This window comes from Rattus norvegicus, chromosome 7 (assembly GCF_021556685.1).
Source record: "Rattus norvegicus strain SHRSP/BbbUtx chromosome 7, alternate assembly SHRSP_T2T, whole genome shotgun sequence".
NCBI lineage: Eukaryota > Metazoa > Chordata > Mammalia > Rodentia > Muridae > Rattus > Rattus norvegicus.
Window position 1 is genome coordinate 119,994,547 of NC_141540.1, and position 9,957 is coordinate 120,004,503.

Below are 9,957 nucleotides of genomic sequence, written 5' to 3' on the forward strand. Positions count from 1 at the left end.
GCCTCACTGTGTAGCCTTGGCTGTCTTGAAACCCGCTCTGTAGACCAGACTGGCTTTGAACTCACAGAGGTCTGCCTGCCTCTGCCTCCCCAGTGCTGGGATTAAAGGTGTGCGCCACCACCACCCAGCTTCATTCTCTTGGTTCTGTTCCTCTAGAGGACCCTGAGTAATGCAAGTGCCATGAGTTTGAGGCCAGCCTGGGCTTACAAACTCTATTCAAGTCTAGACTGTGCTGCAGAGTAAGACTTTATTTCAAAAACAAAAAACAAAAACAAAATAGTTTAAAGGTATACTATTTTAAATTTGATGATGTAATATTTTAAAAAACGTTTTGTACATTGATTGGGGAAGCTGTACAGCATGAGAGTAATATGGCAGTGAAGCCTGTCTACAAATTAGGGGTCAGGGCTGAAGCTCACAGTGCCAGCTTCTCCTTGCAGCTTCAACTGGGCCTTTTTTTTTTTTTTTTACGTTGTTAGGGATCAGACCTGGGCCTGGGCTCCAGCCCTGCACTGCACCCAAGCCCAAGGCCTCAACACTCAAGTCTGCAATCCTGCCACAGAGCTCAGCAACCATCCTGAAGGGCCAATGGGGCTGCCACGTGTAAGAATCAGGAGAAAGTGTTTGCTGCCCCCTGGTGGCCACTAAGAGAATAACCTAGGGGAAAGAAAAAAAAAAAAAAAAAAAAAACGCGCTTGTAAAAAGCCAAACAAAGGCATGTATGGGATTTAAAAATACTTCATGGTGTTGGAGAGGTGGCTCAGCAGTTAGACGAGGTTGCTGTCTTTGCAAAGGACCAAGTTTGATTTCCAATATCCACATTAGGTGACTCACAACCACGTGTAACCCCAGTTTAGGGATAACACCCTCTTCCAGACTTCATATAAAAACAAATCATTTTTACAAATTTAAAAACTGCTGTGCTGGAGAGTTAGCTCAGTGGTCAAGAGCACTGGCTGCTCTCCCAGAGGTCCTGAGTTCAATTCCCAGTACCCACATAGTGGCTCACAACCATCTGTAATGGAATCCAATGGTGTGTCTGGAGACAGCTATAGTATATTCATATAAATGAAAATAAATCTTTAAAAAAATGCCTCCCACAGTTTATCTTATTCTATTTAGGTGAAAGGATACCATGACCAAGGCTTATAAAAGAAGACATTTGGTTGGGGGCTTATAGTTTCAGGGGGTGAGCCCATGATTATCACAGCGGGAAGCAGACAGGCATAGTGCTGGAGAAGTAGCTGGGATTGTAATCTGCAGGCAGAGAGAGACATTGGGACTGACCTAGGCTTCTGAAACAGAAAGCTCACACCCCATGGCTTGTGACACACCTCCAACGAAGTCACGCCTGCTGCTATTTAATATATTCAAAACCTATTTTTAATGACGGCTCTTAAATGCTTTAACCTCCCTTTTAGCCCATACAGATAAGGGGGGACGTGGACCTGTTTAGAAAGGTTCTTTGGAGCAACTCCTGTCTGTGTTGTCTGGAAATTGGCAGTTCAGTTCCTAGGTCAGCAGCGGCAGCTCAAAAACACTTGAAAACACTTTGTGGATACACCAGCAGTCCTGTTAGATAGAGTTAGGAGAGCAAACGGGAATCAGCAGCGGTGGCACTGCCTAGCAGAGACAGCCAGGCCTTGGCCTCAGCTTGTGTCAGCAGGAGGGATCAGAAGGAAAGCCAGATGCTCTTGACTGAGCCTCTCTAAGCAAAGTGACAAGAGACCAAGAAGCACTTAGCTATGTAAGCAAGCCAAGCTCAGCCTCTGTCTCTGTCGTCTCCAGACGTCACGTGTTCTCCAGGGGTCTTGCCTTCGCATGTGCATCTGTCTTAGCTGGCATCACTCTGCCGCTCTGCCCAAGTCCACAGAAGCGTCAAGAAGCCGGAGCACAGTCCGGACAAATGCAGCTCAACTACGTAATGTAAGGCGGACCAATACAGGTGTGTCGTTAGCAAAGAATCCTTAGTCACGTGTCCTTTCACGTGCTTGCTTTAGCAGAACATCCTCTCTTCTGTGTCTGCTTCAGCAAAATATTCCTTCACAAGTCTGCCTTCGTCTTTCAACTGTATCCACTTCAGGAAAACACTCCTCCACGTGTTTGCCCTAGCAAAACTCTATCCTACACAACTGACTTTCCAAAAAAACCCTTAAAGTTTCCACTCACCCTTTCTGTTTAAGAATTGTCTTTTTTTTCTAACATTAACAATTTATACACAATAGAAATAATTATAAGAACCATCACATTTTTAATAAATTCCATTATGTACACTATAGTCAAACAATAGTTAACAAAACAACCTTAAATTTGTGTCGATATACAATGATTCAAACAAAATAACTTTAAATTTCTATTAATATATAATAATTAAACAAAACCTTAAATATCTATTAATATAGAATAATTAAACAAAAACCTTACATTTCTATCAATATAGAGTATAATAATTTAGACAACCGACCACATTAGATGGTCACAACCATAACATATCAAGTGACCAAACTCCCTCCTCCCCCCAGCTTAAGGGACTGGGACAATGGTCTTATACATATTTGTTTCCTAATGAATTGAGGTGAAGAAGTCCTGTTTGGGAGCCCAAAGGAAGAAAATGGTTAGCCTGAGAAAAGCTAGCTAAAGCATGTATTGCCCAGTCTCTGGAGATAAATAAGCATAACCACATCCCCATCTTAAAACTATTGCAGGTCTCCACCCTAATGTCTAATGTCAGCACATCCCCTAGAGTGTATGGGTTGGCCCAGTTCCCCGGGTTTTCCCATAACCCAGTGTCTCTCAGCGGCTGTTGTTCCTTCACCAACATTAAGAAAACTGAGAGTTAGACAATATTTAGTCTGTCCCTTGGCTTTTTTATTCTCCCTTTTTGTTTAATAAGCATCTTTTTTAAGGACGATGGCTCGTTCTAAGATTGCCTGTCCCGTGGGATTGTGTGGTATAGCGGTAACATGCTTTCTATTGTAATCTGCAAAGAACTACTTCATCTTATTGATACATATGCGGGAGCGTTGTCAGTTTTTTTTTTCTTTTTTCTTTTTTTCGGAGCTGGGGACCGAACCCAGGGCCTTGCGCTCTCTAGGCAAGCGCTCTACCGCTGAGCTAAATCCCCAACCCCGCGTTGTCAGTTTTAATTTGTGCAGGTGTCCCCGTAATTGCCACTACTTCCAATAAGTGGGTCACTAAGCAGTCAGCCTTCTAGACCTTAAAGCAGTTGCCCATTCAAACACTGAGCCCGTGTCCATGGTGTCGTTTTCCAAATTCTGTAGCATGAAAGACGTCCATCAGTCAGATGTCGTTTCTTTTGATACCCCTTGGGTTACTACCAGCAGGTAATGGAGTTTGGCTGTATCGAGAACATCTAGGACATGTTAGCACGACCCACACTAGGGGGAGAACTTTACCAGATGGAAATGGGCCGGATTTCCAGGCTTTGTTGATCTGAAGAGTGCACAGTTTGCTCTACCCTTCACCAAAGGATTATGGGTCCAGCTCTAAGAGATCGAGAAAAAAGTCATGGGTGGGAATTGGATTCGGACCAGTTGTCTTCATTCACTGCAGCCTGTGCTGCGTGAGGAGCCTGGAGTGCTGGAGGAAGCCAAGAGACAGGGCTCTGACAGAACCCAGATGCCAGCCCTGCAGCGACTGTCAGCTTAACGTGATCCATGGGACAGAGGGGAGGAACACAGTGATGCTGAGGTGGCCGTTCATAATAGATTTATTATTATGTGGGTGGTGCTGGAGTGCTAATGGAGGTCAGAGGACAACTCGAAAGATGGAAGGAAGGGACCGAGGGAGGGAGGGAGGGAGGGAGGGAGGGACCGAGGGAGGGACCGAGGGAGGGAGGGAGGAAGGTCCACTCCTTCTACCACATGGGACCTGGACATGGAAATCAGGCTGACAGCCTTGGCAGCCAGTGCCCTCGTGACTGAGCTACCAACCCAAAATGTTTTGACCAACTGTCCACAGAGGCTGACTGATCTTTCTCTTGCGGGAAACACAATGCTACAGGACAAGCACGCTGCACAAAAATGCACAAGACTAGAGTTAGGGGCATGGCGGGCAGGTAGAGAAGAACTCTTGTTCGGAAGAAATGATTGTAATAGAGCAGGCTCCATCGGCCTGTAACCCCAGAACTTGGGAAACTGAGGTGGACCATGAGTCAGAGAAGTAGACTAGCTAAATAGATCCTATCTCAAAGGACAACCCACACACAGGGGGAGGTTAGCCTGGGTTTGATTTAAGTTGCTTTCTTGTTTTGGTTGCTGGTTTAAGACAAGATCTCACTCTGTAGTCCAAGTTGTCCTGGAAATCACTAAGCTCAGGCTACCCTCAGACCCAGTGAGCCTCCTGTCTCAGCCTCTGAAGTGCTGCAGCCACCATGCACACCACCATGGCCAGCTCCAAGGCTCAGATCTATAGGAACTTACTTCTCATTCTAAATAACTATATGAGTTTCAACTCAGGCTGGAGAGATGGCTCAGTGGCTAAGAGCACTGACTGCTCCTCCAGAGGTCCTGAGTTCAAATCCCAACAACCATCTGTGATGGGATCCGATGCCCTCTTCTGGTGTGTCTGAAGACAGCAACAGTGTACTCAAATACATAAAATAAATGGGTTTACCCTCAAAAGTTATTTTTATTGCTTCAATTTTATTTTTAAAGATTTTATTATTACTACTATTACTATTATTATTATCATTATTATTATTATTATTAGATAAGATTTCTCTTTGTAGCCTTGGCTTGGCTTCCTGGAACTTACTCTATAGACCAGGCTGGTCTTGAACTCAGAGATGTGACTGAGCACTGGGATCAGAGGTGTGCACCACCACTGCCCAATGCATTTTTTTAAAGATTTATTCATTTATTATATATAAGTACACTGTAGCTGTCTTCAGATACACCAGAAGAGGGAATCAGATCTCTTTACAGATGGTTGTGAGCCACCATGTAGTTTCTGGGAATTGAACTCAGGACCTCTGGAAGAGCAGTCGGGGCTCTTAACCGCTGAGCCATCTCTCCAGCCCCATGCCCAATGCATTTTTAATGATGATGGTGATGATGATGATGATGATGATGTGTGTGTGTGTGTATGAGTGTGTGTGTGTGTGTGTGTGAGAGAGAGAGAGAGAGAGAGAGAGAGAGAGAGAGAGAGAGAGATCTCAGATCGCCTAGAGCTGCGCTACAGGTGATTGTTGGCCAGGGCAGGTGTTCTTAACTGATGAGCCAGTTCTCTAGTGGCCGCCAACCTCCTCTTCCTCCTCCTCTTCCTCCTCCTCTTCCTCCTCCTCCTCTCCCTTCTCCTCCTCCTTTTCCACATTTATTTATTTATAGACACAACTCACTAAGTAGCCTTGACTAGCCTGGAACTCACAGAGTTCTGCCTTTCTCTGAGTTCTGAGGCTGCAGTTTGGGGTGGGGAGAGAAGATGGGGAGCACTCCTGCTAGAATCCTGGCTGACCTAGCACGCTGTATGTGGACCATGCTGGTCTTGATTTTCTTTTTTAAGATGTTCCTAAGTTGTTTATAAACTTTAAGTTCCAAAAAACATTGAGTTTCACTTCATCCTGTAAACACATTTCTCATCTTGAATGTTTTTTTGAAAGATTCCCAGCGGCGCAGTGGTGGTAAACGCCTTTAATCCTAGCACTCGGGAGGCAGAGGCAGGTGGATCTCTGTGACTTTGAGCCCAGCCTGGTCTACAGAGTAAATTCCAGAATAGCCAGCGCTACACAGAGAAACCAGAGGGGTGGGGAGGCGGGGGAAGAGAAGAGAAGAGAAGAGAAGAGAAGAGAAGAGAAGAGAAGAGAAGAGAAGAGAAGAGAAGAGAAGGCAAGGCAAGGCAAGGCAAGGCAAGGCAAGGCAAGGCAAGGCAAGGCAAGGCAAGGCAAGGCAAGGCAAGGCAAGGCAAGGCAAGGCAAGGCAAGACAAGACAAGACAGGCAAGGCAAGGCAAGACCCAAAGGCTCTGGATACTTAGAGGAGACCAAAGACTCCATCATCTCTAAGACTGTCTACATCTGTGGCAAAAGTTCCATCCCCCTCAGCTTCCAGCAGCTGTACTGTCACAGAGCTGCAAGGAAGTCCTTTCTTGGAGTTTTCCAAGGCTTTCCTGCTGTCCTTGGGATCCCTGTCCTGCAAGGTGACAGGGAGATAAAGTGCTAGTGTGTGGCTCTGGCCAGGGCGGGAGGTGAAAACAGGCGCTGTGCAATTACCTCCGTGCTTTGGGGAAGGGGAGAACAAGGGTGGTTCGAGTCATACAATTACCGCTGTTTGCAGCCTTCTTTCATTGGAATAATTAAATGCCAGACTGGGAGTGTAGCTCAGTGGTCAGAGGACTTGTCAAACACGCGCAAAGCCCTAGGTTTGAAAGCCGGCACCACCATATGCAGCCTGGTGTGGGGCCCGCAGGACAGCTCAGTGAGTAAAGGCATCCACACCCAACTGTGTCTGAAAGCAAGGAAAGGGGGAAGAATCCCCTTCGAAAATGGTCCCGTCCTCCACCACGCGTGTGCCGTGGTGTATACACAAATGTAAATAAACAGGTAATAACTTTTTAAAGAATGTGTTTTGTTTGAGACAGGGTCTATGTAGCCTTGGTTATCCTGGAACTTGTGTAGGCTGGCCTCTAACAGCGATCTGCCTACCTCTGCCTCCCAAGTGCTTGTATTAAAGGCATGCACCACCATGTTCAGCCCAAAAGATTTTAATTTGTCTGTGTGTGTGTGTGTGTGTGTGTGTGTGTGTGTGTGTGTGTGTGTGTGCTTTCGTGTGTTTGTATATGAGTGCAGGAGGCCAGATGTGAGGTGTCAGATCCTTGTGAGGCTGATGGAACAGGAGGAGGTTGTGAGCCAACCAATATTAAGTGCCAGGAACTGCACTTGGGTCCCCTGAAAGAGCAGTGTTGGCTTTTTTTTTTTTTCTTTTTTTTTTTTTTTTCGGAGCTGGGGACCGAACCCAGGGCCTTGCGCTTCCTAGGCAAGTGCTCTACCACTGAGCTAAATCCCCAACCCCCAGTGTTGGCTTTTAACTGCTGAGCCATGTCTCCAGATTAAAAATGTAGTAACATTTTTTTTTCAGATTAAAAAAGGGAAGGCTGGAGAAGTGGCTTTATGCTTAAAAGCCTTGGCTGTGTACTTCCAGAAGATGCAGGTTCAACTCCCAGCTCCCACATGGAGGCTCGCAACTGTCTGCATCTCTAGTCCCAGAGGACCCCCACCCTCCACCACACTGAAGCCCACTGTGGAGAGCTGGGCACTGGTGTCCATTTTTTTCAGTGCGTACTTATCAAACACAGCAGGGGAGAAGCATCCTCCTCAGCCTTCCTGGAGTTCCTGGCTAAGTGTGAAATAAAATTGAAGACTGATCAACAGAAGGAAAGGGTAACAAATAGCTTTAATTGGTTTTCTATGTCAGTGCACTTTAAAAGGAAGGGGTAAAGACCCTGGGTAGCATCCAAATTTGCATGCTCCAGTTTGATGAAGCAGTGACAGCCATGGGGAATGCAGCCGGACAAGAGTGTGAGCTGGCAGAGGGAACATAACAGGGAGGCCTGGCAGCCCAGACTCTTCTTCTTACAGTGTGAGGCGGGCCCCTCCTAGAGGAAGGTCTTGTAGCCTAGTATTCGCTGGACACTGATAGGTGAGAGAACCTTCTTCTGGATGGCTTTTCCCTCAAAAGGCTGGGGAGTTTGTGAAAGGGTCAGGCTTTTGAGCAGCTTTGGAGGGGATTGTAGTGTCTATAACTCACCTTGCTGTGGAGAAGTCTAGTTTCTATGGCCTGCCTGGAAGGGAAACAGGAAAAAGGGTGACAGGAGAAGGTGAGTAGGCCTCCTTTGTGTTTCCTTCAGATCCACACGCAATGTGTAAAGGGCTTTCTACCAGGCTCAGCAGCATGGGAATCATGACACCGGCAGGTATGGCCATCCCCGATTCCCTCTCCCTTGCTAAACCATTGGATTACATTCCTGAGGCTGATCACCAAGGTCCAGCAATCCAAATTCATTATTTGGCTACGGTAATAACATGTCCAATTAGGATTTACCAAGTCATCCTAATAGAGACTTCCCCCTTTCTCTCCTTACAAACAAACCACTCCCACTGAGACAGCTGCCGTTCACCTTGCCCCCTGCTTGTCCCCTCCAACGTAAATAAAATCTCTTTTGGCTGAGGATTTGGTGTCTGCCTGTGTTCTGTGCAGACTCTAAGTCTGCTTCAACGTGGGCAGGTGCCATGCTTTGAGGAACTATGGTCTGAACACCAGCACATTCTGGACACCAGCAACTGCTTCAGGACACTGTGACGGCTAGTACGATCAACTTGGCAGATTTAGTATCACCTGGGTGATGAGCTACTGTGGATGCCTCAGGATTATCTTGCCTGAGTTTATTGAGGTGGGAGCATCTGTCCACTTTGGGTGGCGCTATTCTCTACTGGGAACCTGTACTGTGTAAGTGAGAAAGAATGGGGTAGCAGCATGTTTTCAACACTCTCTTCCTGTTTCTCAGCTGCAGGTGTGAGGGGCCCACCTGCTGCCACCTTGATTTCTCTCTCCACCAAGATGGACTGTACCCTTGAATTGTGGGCCAGCACAAACTCTGCCTCCTTTAAATTGTCTTTGTCATAATAGTTTAATCCCAGCAACAGGAAAAGAAACTCAGGGATTTGGCACATGCTATTGCTCAGGGATGGAACTTCCCAGAGGCAGGGAGAGACACGAACCATAAGCACCCAAAGGAATACAAAGTGGGGCAGCTGGAGGTTAGAGCTCAGTTGGTTAAGTGTCTAAGATGTTTGGATGAAACTTTATAGGCTCGATCCCCAAGACTACATAAATCACCAGCTTGGGCTGTGAAGACTTGAAATGGAGGCAGAAGTAGCTGGAGATGTTGCTCAGTTGGTAGCGTGCTGCTTAGCTTGCAAGAAGTCCCACTCCCTTGCAGGTGTGGTGATCCATGCTGAAGGTGGAGAAAGAAGGATCAGAGCTCAAGGCTAGTCTGTTGTGAGTTCAAGGCCTGCCTAGGCTACATGAGACCCTACCTTTGTCATCCCACCAAAAGTGCCAATAAGTGGCGTTCTGACTCTAAATAAATCAATTTGGCAAATGCAGTTTGGGTTTTTGTTTTGGTTTGCTTTGTTGTCGTTGTTTGTTTTTGATATAGGGTTTCTCTGTGTAACCCTGGCTGTCCTGAAACTTTCTCTGTGGATCAGGCTGACTTTGAATTCAGAGATTCCCCTGCCTCTTAAAGGCCAGCTCTACCACTGTCCAGCCTGCAGTTGGGTTTTAGCTCATTAACAATTTTAATAATAAAACAAAAAGGGTCAAGCCCATCTCCTTCTGGCTTATACCCCCTATCCTGTATCTTATAGATTGCAGGAGAGAATTAAATGTCTCGTTGAGAGTTGGGTTCAGAAGAAAAACCGACTGAAACGAGGTCACTGGTTCTGCAAGGTGAGTATAGATCCCTCTCCAAGGCCTCAGGCGCGCGGAACTGGATTCGCCGGTTCCTGGGTCTCAGATGCCCTTTAACTCTTACTGGCACAGGCTCGCTAGAGAGAACACGATGGCCAGTTCCCCCAACGGCCGCCAGAGGCTACAGAGAGCAACTGGCATTCCTGAGAATTGCCTGAGGTGACCGCAGATGATGGAAAAAGCAGGTGAAAGTACTTTAACCACTCCAAAACAAGAGCCTGACTTCGTCACCATCCCAGTTTGGGGAAAGAGACCCTCTCATTTTGCCACCACCCCTTCTGCCTCTGTCTGACAGGTGCTGGAGTTATCCTCATCACCTTGTCTAGCCTTGTCTTTCTCTCCAGGGCTTGTCACAGAATAACCCAAATGCAAAGTGCTCTTCAGGGGTTCTAAGCTGAATGCAGAAGGAAGTAGCCGGTGCAAGCACTGACCCTTAAGAGACCTCAGGCAAACTCATTACCTAGCTCCCAGGT

The 9,957-nt window shown here is 46.7% G+C and overlaps 1 long non-coding RNA gene across 2 annotated transcripts; it reads left to right on the forward strand.

Annotated features, from left to right (window-relative positions):
* The first annotated feature begins 3,556 nt into the window (after positions 1-3,556).
* Positions 3,557-9,119, forward strand: LOC148004878 (uncharacterized). 2 transcript variants are annotated; one of them, XR_015624902.1, is made up of 5 exons: positions 3,557-3,711; positions 7,094-7,395; positions 7,863-7,928; positions 8,240-8,405; positions 8,520-9,119. It is a non-coding gene; the product is annotated as an uncharacterized LOC148004878 (long non-coding RNA). The 2 variants fall into 2 exon arrangements; XR_015624901.1 differs by having other exon boundaries at positions 8,526-9,119.
* Positions 9,120-9,957: the final 838 nt, after the last annotated feature.